Source organism: Heptranchias perlo, chromosome 20 (assembly GCF_035084215.1).
Source record: "Heptranchias perlo isolate sHepPer1 chromosome 20, sHepPer1.hap1, whole genome shotgun sequence".
NCBI lineage: Eukaryota > Metazoa > Chordata > Chondrichthyes > Hexanchiformes > Hexanchidae > Heptranchias > Heptranchias perlo.
In genome coordinates, this window is record NC_090344.1 from 14,557,921 (window position 1) to 14,569,322 (window position 11,402).

General features: G+C 43.4%; 2 non-coding genes across 2 annotated transcripts; one reads left to right on the top strand and one right to left on the bottom strand.

The window, feature by feature from the left end:
* Nucleotides 1-2,301: 2,301 nt before the first annotated feature.
* On the top strand, nt 2,302-2,384 carry trnas-uga (transfer RNA serine (anticodon UGA)). The gene has a single exon. It is a non-coding gene; the product is annotated as a tRNA-Ser (tRNA).
* Nucleotides 2,385-6,593: 4,209 nt separating this feature from the next.
* On the bottom strand, nt 6,594-6,667 carry trnat-agu (transfer RNA threonine (anticodon AGU)). Its single transcript has one exon. It is a non-coding gene; the product is annotated as a tRNA-Thr (tRNA).
* Between the last annotated feature and the right edge of the window lie 4,735 nt (nt 6,668-11,402).

Here is an 11,402-nt window from a genome sequence, read left to right on the forward strand (position 1 = left end):
GTCTTTCGGTGAATCATTGGAATCCTGCTCACGGCGACATTTTTTACAGTTTTGTTCAATGCTCAAATAATTATGAACTGGAGATAACGGGCCGCATTTCCTTCTCTCAGACAGATCCTCCACCGCGGCAGAGCCTTTTAATTGGGAGCCCTGTGGTCTCTTGCAAAACTTCAAGGTGCTTGAAGGAAATTTCACAATAATCCACAACTGGAGAATTGTATCCAATTCTGGGCACCGCACTTTAGGAAGGATGTGAAGGCCTTAGAGGTGGCGCAGAAAAGATTTACTGGAACGGTTTCAGGGATGAAGGACTTCAGTTACGTGTATAGACTGGAGAAGCTGGGCTTATTCTCCTTCGGGCAGGAAGGTTGAGAGGAGATTTGATAGAAGTGTTCAAAATCATGACGGGTTTAGATAAAGTAAACAAACAGAAACTGCTCCCGTTGGCGGAATGGTCGAGAACTAGAGGGCACAGATTTACGGTGGTTGACAAAAGAACCAAAGGCGATATAAGGAAAAACGTTTTAAATCGGCGAGTAGTTATAATCTGGAATGCATCGCCTGAAAGGGCGGTGGAAGCAGATTTAATCGTGACTCTCTAAAAGGAATTGGATAAGTATTTGAAGGAAAAATATTAGCGGGTCGACAGGGAAAGAACGGGGGAATGGGACGAACTGGATTGCTCTTAAAGAGAGCCGGGGAAGGCTCAATGGGCCGAATGGCCTCCTTCTGTGCAGTAACGATTCAATGAGTGTATGATTCCATCTCTCTCAAGCTTCATTTCAAATTCTGCTAACTTGATAATCAGGCTTTTTTTCTATACTGAGATCTCTCTATCTCTCCCTGTCTCTGTCCCTCTCTGTTTTCCCCTGATGGACTTCTCAGGCTTCGTTGAACGGCCAAAGCTCATCGAACCTGCGACACCAGCAGAGAACGGTAAAGATCGAAAGACTGAGACGGTCGGAAAAGTAAAGGACCAACCCAGATGATGAACTCGTAGCCAATGTCCACATATTGATGTCTCTTCGTCCTCATAGTGAAAACATCAGTACTTTTAGCCCAGTATAAAAACAAAGTCTTGTATTTATAAAGCGCTTTTCACGACCTCAAGACTTCCCAAAGCGCTTTACAGCCAATGAAGTATTTTTGAAGTGTGGTCACTGTTATACTTGTGGGAGAGTGGATAATCTGCGGATGCCGAGACAGACAACAATGTAGCTTTAGAGCAATTAATTCTGCAAAGTCTCACTTGATAATACAACTCGCACATTCAAAACGAATGTGGTAAAGAGAGGCTAATATTGTTGATATGAAATAGTTAATGTACGTCTTCACATTGCCGTACATCGGAATAGAAAAAGTGATATGATGGACAGAATGGTGGCCGATCGGCTGTGGGTGGCACAGAATTCTGCACTGGTTGCACCCCTCTGTTATCAGTGGCTCGTTGGTCTTCGGGTATGATTCTCGCTTTGGGGATTTGCTGATTGTTATGTGAGAGATCCCGGACGAGCCCTGCGGTGATACCATTTTTAGTTCAAAATCACTAATTGGCTTCTCACGTCTTGTCAGCGGTGTAGTCGGCAGGATTGTCTTAATTCCAGTGCATGGAGGACAGAATGCAGAGGTTCTGTCAACGACAACACACATGGAGAAAGGAAAATGTCACAAGATGGTGTTCAGATTGAAGCTGAATGTAAACGTATCCGAATTCACATGACCACATGAATGGAGAATGAAAAATGCTCCTCGATTGAGCGGTGGTCGAACTCGGGTCTCCCGCGCAGAAAGCAAGAATTTGATCACTGAAATAACAAAGTCCACACAGCAGCCGGTGGGATGCGCTCAGTTCGAAACCTGTCTAAAAGAACATACAATCTCAGAGTTCTCCTGTCATAACCTTCTTCATTCTCTTCTGCAGCGGTGTCGGATTTGTCGCTTGCAGCAGCGATGACCCAATGATTAAGGCGTTGGACTTGCAATGTGATTTTCCAACCCAGCTTCGACGCAACACACGTGGAGAATGGAAAATGTCTCAAATGGTGCGCAGATTTAAGCTGAGGGCGAATGTCGCACAATTCACGCGATCTTATGAATGGAGAATGAAAATAATCCTAAACGAACCGGAAATCGAACCCCGGTTTCTCACGTGAGAGATGAGAATTCTATCACCGAGACAGCAAAGTCAGCACATTAACAAGCTGTAAGTTACCAGCAGGAAACCTGTCTGAGAGAACAAAGTGTCACAGATCTCGTGTGATAACCCTACGCATTCTGATTTATAGCTGTGCATTGTTTGCACCTGCGATGGTCGAGTGGTTAAGGCGTTGGACTTGAAATCCAATGGGGTTTGCCCTGCACAGGTTCGAATCCTGTTCGCAGCGCTACTTTTTAAAGTTTGTTCAGTGTTCAAATTAATCTGAACTTGAACGAACGGACCTTGTTCGCTCCCTCAGAGAGGTGCTCCATCGCCAACGACGCTTTTAACTCGGAGCCCAATGATCTCTTGCAAAATTGCAAGACACGTGAAGGAATCTCTCCCAAGCTCCATTCTAAATTCTGCTCGTTCGCAGAACTTGACATTTATACAATTTATTTCTATGTTTTAATCTCTCCCTGTCTCTGTCTCTTGAATTTGCCTGTTTTCTCCTGATGGACTTCTCAGGCATCGTGAACAGCGAAGAATGATGGAACCTGCAACACCAGCAGAGAAGGGTAAAGATGGAAAGACTGAGACGATAGGAAAAGAAAAGGTGCAACCCAGCTGATGAATTCGTAATTAATGTCCACACATTTATGTTTCTTCCCCTCACAATGAAAAAATCAGCAATTTGAGTACAGTACACTGATGGTAGAGTGTATAATATGCGGATGTTGAGACCGACAATCGAACCTTTGCCGTGGTGATGAAAGCGCCGAATCCTAAACACTAAACACCAAGGAAACGATGAAAATTCTTTGCTGCGAACAAGCAGAGCAACGCGGCCTTTCCGAATTGGCCCTTTGTAATTCAGGTCATTTTCCTGCCAGACAAACTGCTCGCACAAAATGGCATTTTCTGTTCGAAATAATATCGCGACAGAGGTGATGTTCAGGCAATGACATCACCAAGTGCAAGTAAGCATGTACATGAAATGGAAAGTGAGGTAAAATACGACCACAAGCTGCTGATGGACATTTTCCATTTCCAAAATTCACGCACTGAATGCAGCTCCTGGGAAAGCTGCAAGGTCACGCAGGTCCATCATGAATCGTTTGAAGCAACTGGCAGTTTAAAGTGGCATCTCCTGCTGCTTCTGTGGGGAGTGAGAGAGAGGCACTGTCGGTATTTGCGTGCAGTTTGATTTTGCACAGAACTGCACAGAGAAACAGCAAATATACCGGGGCTGTGAGATGTTCTATATTATTGATATTTCACCACAGGAATATCCGCAGTCAGAAGCTGAAAAGAAGGAGAGATAAGAGGCCTGAGAATAAACACAGAGCTGAATGAATCATGAAAGAGCGAAAGAAAAAATAATGTCATCAGTTCCACTTTGTCTCGTGCGCAATCTTGGGAGCTCCCCAATGGCCTGGTGGTGAGAATTCGGTACTCTCACCGCCGCGAGGTTCGATTCCCAGTCAGGGAATTAACTTTAAAAAGAGTTATGAACTTATTAAATTAATTACATGAAGCTAATTAAATCCTGTTCGTAACTGAATCCCTGTTTTAATCACCATGAATCAATCGATAACTTTCTATTCCAGACTGAAGGCGATGTTGACGTGGTTCCCGAGAGACGGTCAAAACTTTAATAAGATTTTTATGCTTTGAATGTGATGAATTTTTTTCATTTTAAAGACTGCATCTTAAGAGTGGGATTAAAAACGCAGTGGAGTCGTTGTTAAATTTAACATTAACTGGCAATTGTCGCTGTTTGTCACAGGAGCGCCCGAACTGGTTCTCCGATCAAGATGAAAGTAACGCAACGAGGAACATCTGATACAACACGAAAGGCATCGGGCTATGACAAAAATCCCCACCGTTTTGCTTTTCCAAAATAAAGGGTGTGAAATGTATTCTCTGAACATAGGAACAGTCTGGTCTCACTCACTAAAGAAATCTCCATGTCACAGCGAACCAGCTCTCCTGCTGCGAATGCGGCCTCCCTTCGGGCCTTTCAGGGGGATTGTCTTTCAAGGAGAATTGTAATTACCGTGTCGACAATGTTCGATTCCTTTATATGATTCATGTGCCTGATTCCCGACCGCAGGGTAAATGGTAGAATATCAGCCCTGCTCAGCTGGCAATGATTCCGGTACATTTTCTTGATTCCAAAACATGCGTTGAAACCCTGGAACTTTGAGGCAATGAATCCTGAGGAAAAATAAAATAAGGGCTCGAACAATCAAACTTTCAGGCTAATGGATAACACCACCGAGAACAGGTGAAGAGATCACCTGCTAAACCAATAATTCACTGGGCTAAACTTTGAGTTTGCAGCGACCAATATAACAACTGTCTACAGTCAGTGAAAAATGAATGATTAAAGCTTGTAGGAGTTAAAATCCAACCAGCCAGTCTTCACTCTTAAACCAGCAACTATGAAGTTAAACATGCCGGAGAAATACTCGATTTCAGTGCGGCGCCACTGGGCCAGAGTAAAGTTCATTCAATATAATTGCCGAGTGGCTGGAGGGTGGATTTGGAACTCCTGACCGATTGCACCACGCATTTTCCAGATCTGCTTGGATCACCAATCCCTTCAGTTCATCACTTAGAGGGACAATTCGATTCTCGATTTCTTTTCCCTGACGATTGATGAATTTTACAAATTGGAAGCGATCAATATCAAAGCTAACACGCGACCGACATGCTCACAGATACAAAGCGGCCACGCTCTGCTTCAGTGAGATGAAAGTCAAGAGCGATTTCACGGTCGAATGTAATGGCTAACAAAATTCATTCAACGGAAGTTCAGGTCGTTGAGGTGCCTTTAAAGTCCTGATTGTTTCTGTTAAACTTCTTCCCAAAGCGTTTGAGATTCACGTGGGACGATTTGGGGACGTTATTTCTTTTTATGCAAAAGTTTCAACTGCAGTTCAAGATCAAAATTCGTGGGACCACAGCTGTTCACAAATTGTCGGCGCTGGGACCACTGCTGTTCACAATTTATCGGTTCTGGGACCACTGTTGTTCACAATTTATCGGTTCTGGGACCACTGTTATTTACAATTTATCGGTTCTGGGACCACTGTTGTTCACATTTTGTCGGTTCTGGGACCACTGTTGTTCAAAATTTACATTGATGATTTGGACACGGGAATCGGAAGTACAATTCCAAAATTAGGGATGACACCTAATTGCGAGCTGTAGTTAATACAAAGGAAAAATGAGAAAAATAAGGACGACATGAACAACTTTGCAGAATGGGCGTGTAAATGGCAAATTAATAACAATATTTGTTGTGCACTCCTTTGCCTTTTTGCCCCCCCCCCCCCACAACTCACTCACACTTCTTCAGATTGAATTGTATTTGCCACTTTTCAATCCACCGTTCCGCTCTATCTATATCTTCCTGCAGTCGACAGCTTTCCTCCTCACTATCAACCACAGGACCAATTTTTCTATCATCTGCACATTTCTTAATCATGCCCCCTGCATTTAAGTCTAAATCGATGATCTGTACCACGAAAAGCAGGGACCTATTACGAAGCCGCATGGAACCCCACTCGAAACAGCCTTCCAGTCACAAAAGCACCCGTCGATCACAACCGCTTGCTTCCTGCCACTCAGCCAATTTTGGATTTAACTTGCCAATGTCCCTTGGATGCAATGGGCATTTACATTTTTGACCAATCTGCCATGCAGGACTTTGTCAAAAGCCTCGCGAAAACCCATGTAGACTACATCAATCGCGATACCCTCATCGATCCTCCTTGATATCTCCTCAAGTAATTCAATTCAAACGACCTTCCCTTAACAAATCTACGCTGACTGTCCTTGATTAATCCGTGCCTTTCGAAATGACGATTAATACTTTCCCTCAGAATTGTGCTAAATAATTTACCCACCATCGAGTTTAGGCTGACTGGCCTGTATTTACTCGATCTATCCCTTTCTCCCTTTTTGAACAATGGTACAACGTTAGCAATCCTCCAATCCTCCAGCACGACAACTTTTGCCAGGGTGGATTGGAAAATGATGGTCAGAGCCTCCGCTATTTCCTTCCTTGCTTCTGTTAACATCCTGGGATATATTTCATCCGGGTCTGGAGATTCAGGTGGAGCGATTTGAAGACTTATTTTTCCTATTTGCAAACGTTTGTACCGCAGGTCAAGATCACAAGTCGAGGTCCAAATTTGGACGAGTTCCGACTTTGAACCTCAAATCGTGAATTATGCCTCGACCCCAACGAGCCCAGAAACAAGAACGTGTCCTTAAATTAACGTGTGACAGACACATTCCATCAGAGGTCTGTCTGTGGAATGAAAGGGCGTTTTTGAACAGTCATCTTGCTATCCGTTTCCTCCTGAAACCTGAACAAAGACAAATACCACATTGTTATTTTGCCGCTTAATTCCACAAATTAGGTAAAATAATAAGCTGCACAAGGCACTGCTGGGAGTTGAACCCAGGATTTCCTATTTACTAAACAGTTGCTTTAACCAATTAAGCCACAGCGCCAATTGATGATGCAACAGCCCCACCTCCTCTCACTAATATCTATCAGCGACACTTCACTATTGGTGGTTCAGGCCGTTTTCTCTCTGTCCATTTCGCTTGTCCGTTTACCTGTGCATTCCGACACTGACTGGATTTCTCGCTGTGTTTGTCTTTGTGCATCCATCAGTGCGTTGATACATGGATGATTATGTGTGATTGTATTTGTTACGTTAAATAAATTAGGGCTTCAGACAATTCTCGCTCTGACATTGGAGAACTATTGAGCCGAACTTTACAGCGAAGTGTTGTTTATTGTGGTGCTGAAACTAAAAAATCCCAAGAGAAGCAAAAAGGGAAAAGGAGAAAATCTTGTGAGGGAAAATGAGGACAACTCTCAAGGTTTTTACAAGTATATTAAGAGAAAGAAGGGAGGCTTAGTGTAATGTGGGCCGCTTGAAGACAGATGGAGGTGATATTGTAATTGAAAATCAGGAAATGGCAGAGTTGCTAAATTTTTAATTTGCATCGGTCGTCACAGAAATGGATGAGGCTAACATACCAGAGACACGAGGAAAACTGTTAATAAATCAATGGGATTCGTATAAGTAAAATAATGGCAATGGAGAAAATAATTAGGCTGAAGATACACAAATCACCAGGACCTGATGGTCACCATTCCAGATGATTAAAAGGAACAGGTGAGGAAATTTAGTCATGATCGATCAAAACTCTCTTGATTGAGGAATTGTTATTTAACGAAGCGCATCTGATTGGAAGCTTCTGTTTGAGAAACATCTCGAAGTGATAATTGAGAGACCGAAAATGAAGCTGTTTGGCAGGAGTGCTGATGCCGTCCGTTGTTCGCTGCTCTCGTATTGTACAATTGTTAAGCGTGCGTTACTTATTTATAGCAGTATGGGCTCCAGAAATGACCAGGTTGTGAGTTCTAGCGTCTTCGAAAACAACCAAACCTTTTACGCCGAACATTTTGATCGGAGTTCAAGGTACAAATGGTATCTTCCATAACGCATCTTGTTAACAACCAGTCGTTTTTACAATATGCTCTTGTGGGACAAACATATGGAGGTCAACAATCGACTTCTTAGTTTTCCCATGTGGGCATTTGCGTTCATCTGGCCTACCGTCTTGAAATAGCAGGTGCCAGTTTCGTTGTTCATAGCGGGAGAGGGGGCTTTTAGCGGCAGCTCATATGGCAAAGGGGCCGGTACGAGATCTTTAAATCTAAAGAACCAAACAAACAATTCTTCTTTTCTTTAAGCCGATATTCATCGGTTGGAAGTTTCGTGTGGGGAAAGTTTGGAAGAGAAATATGCTGCCTGGTTTCACTGTGTCACGGGTGAAATTATTCAGCTTCCAGATGTTAATACGCTGAAAGGTCGAGAGGCCTTTTCCAACTCCCGTGTGAGACAAGTTCAGCTTTTGAGCCTCTGGGTAAAGTGTTATTTTAATTGCTGCTAACGAATGACAAGACATTTGGCACAAACAAGAAGAATTGTAAACTCACGAGTTCACTGTCCATGTTTCTTACATCTTGTTCAACAGGAACAAGGATTCTCCTCAACACGTTGCTGAGAATTTTATCAAACGGACCTCACGCTCGTTCGACGGCTGCACGGATAATTCAGAGATCTCCCATGAATATGTACGATGGGAGCTTATGTAGTATCGAGCCTGGGTAGCTCAGTCGGTAGAGTATCAGACTTTTAAAGTGGGCAGTGAGCTGAAGGTCCAACGTTTAACTCCCTGTCCAGGCTCCAGATTTCGGAACAGCTGGCAAGCTGTGACTTTGTAGGGGGATCTGAGATGTGTTGTCAAAGTTTCGATCGTATCTTGTTTCCCAGGGATGGGCAGTAATACGCTGTCTGAGGCGGTTCCCGATCAGGAATTCAACTTTACTGTATTAGTTCACTGTATTAATTTCGCAAAACTCATTAAACTCTGTAAAAAAGACGAATACTTGTTCAAATCGCCATTGATCAACCAGTAACTTTCTGTTTCCGGCTGAAAGAAATGTTAACTTTTTTATGCGTTAATTCACTAGGCAGAATTTAGGGAGTTCAGAGGGGAAGGAAAAAGGAAATGAGAGGCACAGAGAAATATGACTATTGACTGACAGCCAACATAAAATGGAATCCAAAAGACTTCGACAGGCATGCATACAGTAAACGGGTAGTCAGAGGAGGGGTGAGGCCGATTAGGCACGATAAAGGAGATCTACTCATGGAGGCAGAGGGGATGGCCTTGGTACCAAATGAGTACTTTGCATCTGTCTTTACCAAGAAGACAGAGTATCAGCAAAGGAAGTTATCGTTGAGATACTGGATGGTCTAAAAATTGATAAAGAAGAGGCACTTGAACGGCTGGCTGTACTTAAAGTAGATAAGCCACCAGGTCCGGATGGAATGCATGCTCGGTTGCTGAGGGAAGTAAGGGTGGAAATTGCGGAGGGACTGACCATAATCTACCAACATCCTTAGATATGTGGGTGGTGCCAGAGGACTGGAGAATTGCAAAGGTTACACCCTTGTTCAAAAAAGGGTGTACGATTAAACCCAGCAACTATCGGTCAGTCAGTTTAACCTCAGTTATGGGGAAACGTTTAGAAACGATATCCCGGGACAGAATTAACAGTCAGTTGGACGAGGGTGGATTGATTCGGGAAAGGCAGCACGGATTTGTTAAAGGTAAATCGTGCTTAACTGACCTGTTAGAGTTTTTTGATGAGGTAACAGAGAGGATAGATGAGGGCAATTTGGTTGATGTGGTGTATAAGGACTTTCAAAAGGTGTTTGATGAAGTGCCGCATGGTGGGCTTATCATCAAAATTGCGGCCCATGGAATGAAGGGGGCAGGAACAACATGAATGCAGAATTGACGAACAGCAGGAAACAGATTACTGGTGAACTGTTGTTTTTCGAACTGGCGAGAGGTGTACAGTGGCGTTCCCCAGGGATCAGTGCTGGAACCACTGCTTTTCCTGATATATATTAATGACTTGGACTCGAGTGCACAGGGCTCAATTTCAAAATTTGCAGATGAAACAAACCTTGGAAGGGTAGGAAACTATGATAAGGATAGTGATGAACTTCAAAGGATATAGACAGGCTGGTGGCAAGGGCGGAGACGGGGCAGATGAAATTTAACGCAAAAAAAATGCGAAGTGATACATTTCGGTCGGAAAAACGAGGAGAGGCAAAATAAACTCCAGGGCACAAATGTAAAAGCGGTAGAGGAACAAAGAGGGATTTATGTGTACAAATCGTTGAATGTGGCAGGGCAGGTTGAGAAAGCGGTTAAAAAGCATACGGGATCTTGGGCTTTAGAAATAGATATAAAGAGTACAAAAGTACAAAAAGTTTCGAAGTCAGGATGAAACTTTATAACACACTGGTTCGAATACAACTGAAATGTTGTGTGGGGTTCGGGACACCGCACTTCAGGAAAGATGTGAAGGCCTTCGAGGGGGTTCCGGAAAAAATACGATAATAATTCCAGGGATGAGGGACTTTACTCACGTGGATAGATCGGAGAATCTGAGGTTGTTCTCCTTGGAACAGAGACGGTTTTGTAGAGATTTGATAGAGGTATTCAAAATCATGAAGGATCGAGACATGGAAGCTGGAGAGAAACTGTTCCCATTGGCGGAAGGGTCAAGAACCAGAGGACATAGATTTAAGGTGATTGGTAAAATAACCAAAGGTGACATGAGGAAAAACTTTTTTACACAGCGAGAGGTTCGGATCTCGAATGCACTGCCCGAGGGTATAATGGAGGCAGATTCAATCATGGCCTTCAAAGGGGATCTGGATAAGTACTTGAAAGGAAAATAAATGCAGGGCTTCGGGGAAAGGCAGGGGAGTGGTTCTAGCTGGATTGCTCTTGCAGAGATCTTGCACGGACTCGATGGCGCGAATGGCCTCTTTCCGTGCTGTAAGCTTTCTATGATTCAATTCTATGTGTGGGTTGCAATTCAAAGGGAACAGAGCGTGCCAGAATTCGATACGACTCTGAGTATCCTCACAAGCAATGTATTTTAAGAGCAACTAATTCTGAAACGTCTTACTTGATAACTCAAGTCGTGCACTTGAAAGCAATTTGGTAAAGGGAGACTAATATTGGTGAATGGGAATAGTTGGTGCACAACTTGATATTGCTGTGCACCCGAACAGAAAACGAGATTGAATGGATCGAAGTGGTCTGAAAGGATGGTCGATCGGCTGTGAGATGCAACCAACTTTTACACTGGCTGCACAGCTACAGTAACAGCGGCTCGTTGATCTCGGGGTATGATCCTCGCTGAGGGAGTTTCAGTGAGTGATATGCGAGAGATCCCGGGTTCAAATCCCGGACGAGCCCGCATGTGTTTCTGTTTTAGTGAAAAGTCACCAATTGTCTTCTCACATCTTTTCAGTTTTGCTGTTGGTGGAACTGAATTATATCCAGAGGATGTTTGAGCTCCAGTGGACTGAATGCCGAAGTTTCGTCGACGCAATACACATGAAGCAAATAAAATGTCTCAAGATGATGAGGAGATTGAAACTGAATTTGGATTTTTCCCAATTTCGGCGGACATTTGATGACGGGATAGAAAGCCACATATCCAAGTTTGCCGATGACACCAAGATGGGCAGCATTGTAAGCAGTGCAGATGAAAGCATAAAATTACAGAGAGGCATTAATATAATGAATGAATGTGCAAAATTGTGGCAAATCGATATGAATTTCGTCAAGTGTG